The sequence below is a fragment of the Cicer arietinum genome, chromosome 7 (assembly GCF_000331145.2).
Source record: "Cicer arietinum cultivar CDC Frontier isolate Library 1 chromosome 7, Cicar.CDCFrontier_v2.0, whole genome shotgun sequence".
Taxonomy (NCBI): Eukaryota; Viridiplantae; Streptophyta; class Magnoliopsida; order Fabales; family Fabaceae; genus Cicer; species Cicer arietinum.
In genome coordinates, this window is record NC_021166.2 from 55801379 (window position 1) to 55802604 (window position 1226).

The window sequence follows — 1226 nt, forward strand, 5'->3', positions numbered from 1 at the left end:
ATCGTGAGGTATGCAGATCATTGATTGAGATCGTTCGTTCCTTAGAGTACTCACACTCTATATATTGTTTTCAGAAAACCTATGATGTCTCAACTTTGTGCTGCATTTCTAGCTTAGCATCAAACCTCACCTGTGTACTTTACCTTTTCTAGTTTTGATGCAACCCTTTAAGTCAATCATAAACTTCTACCAACTTTCGCCCCCAATATATTTTGCATTTTCCTTCATTAAGTTTTCTTATATATGCAAGCATGAACAATAATAGTATATATTTAAATATTAAATGGGGAAATGTGTGTACTTTTTTTAGATAAGCAAGAAATGTTTACTTTAATTATAGATTTTTTTTCGTTGTATTGGACTATATATTCTAATTAAAAAATAATTAGCTATTTTCAATAATTATATTTTTTTTAAATGAATCAATTTGAATAATTGTATTGGATTATATATTAATTTAATCAGCTTGTTGTTGACACTCCAGCTCTAAAAACTATCACAATGTTTTTTTTTTGACAGACAGATCTTAAAAAATGATAGAATGAATGCAACTTTTTTATGCATAGATTATAAGGTAAGTGGTCCGCATGATATAGGGTTCATTTGTTTAAAATTTTAAAAAAGTGATTTTGATTATATATATTTTAGAATGATTTTTTGTAAAAATTTATTTAAAAATAATATAAGTTTTTAGATTCATTTGTTATTAATTAAAAAATATTAATTTTAATATTTAGTAACTTATATATTTATTAATAGATATTTTAACATAAAAATCACTATTTTTTTTTTTAAAAAGGTATTTTTAAAAAATAGTTTTTATCAACAAATCATCAAAATAACTTTTTATTTTAATGATTTTTTTGAAATTTCATTATCCTAAAAAAGTTGTAGAAAATAGATAAAATAATTAAAATCATATTTAAACTAATTAAACTAATTTATATTTGAGGTTTATATTTAAACTAATTTATATTTGAAGCTTTATTTTTAATTTTTTTAAAATATTATAATAAAAAGATAAAATACTATAAGAATTATTTTTATAAAAATCTTAAATAAACACTCCATAATCTAATACTATTTTGAGGTTTTGAATTAAGTTCAACATATTTTTATGAAGCGTAAAATGTCGTTTTTCTATAAACTATGTTTAATATCTTCTTTTTTCTCTCTCAATTATTTACCTATTTTTTTTCACAAATTTATCTTTATTGTAAATATAT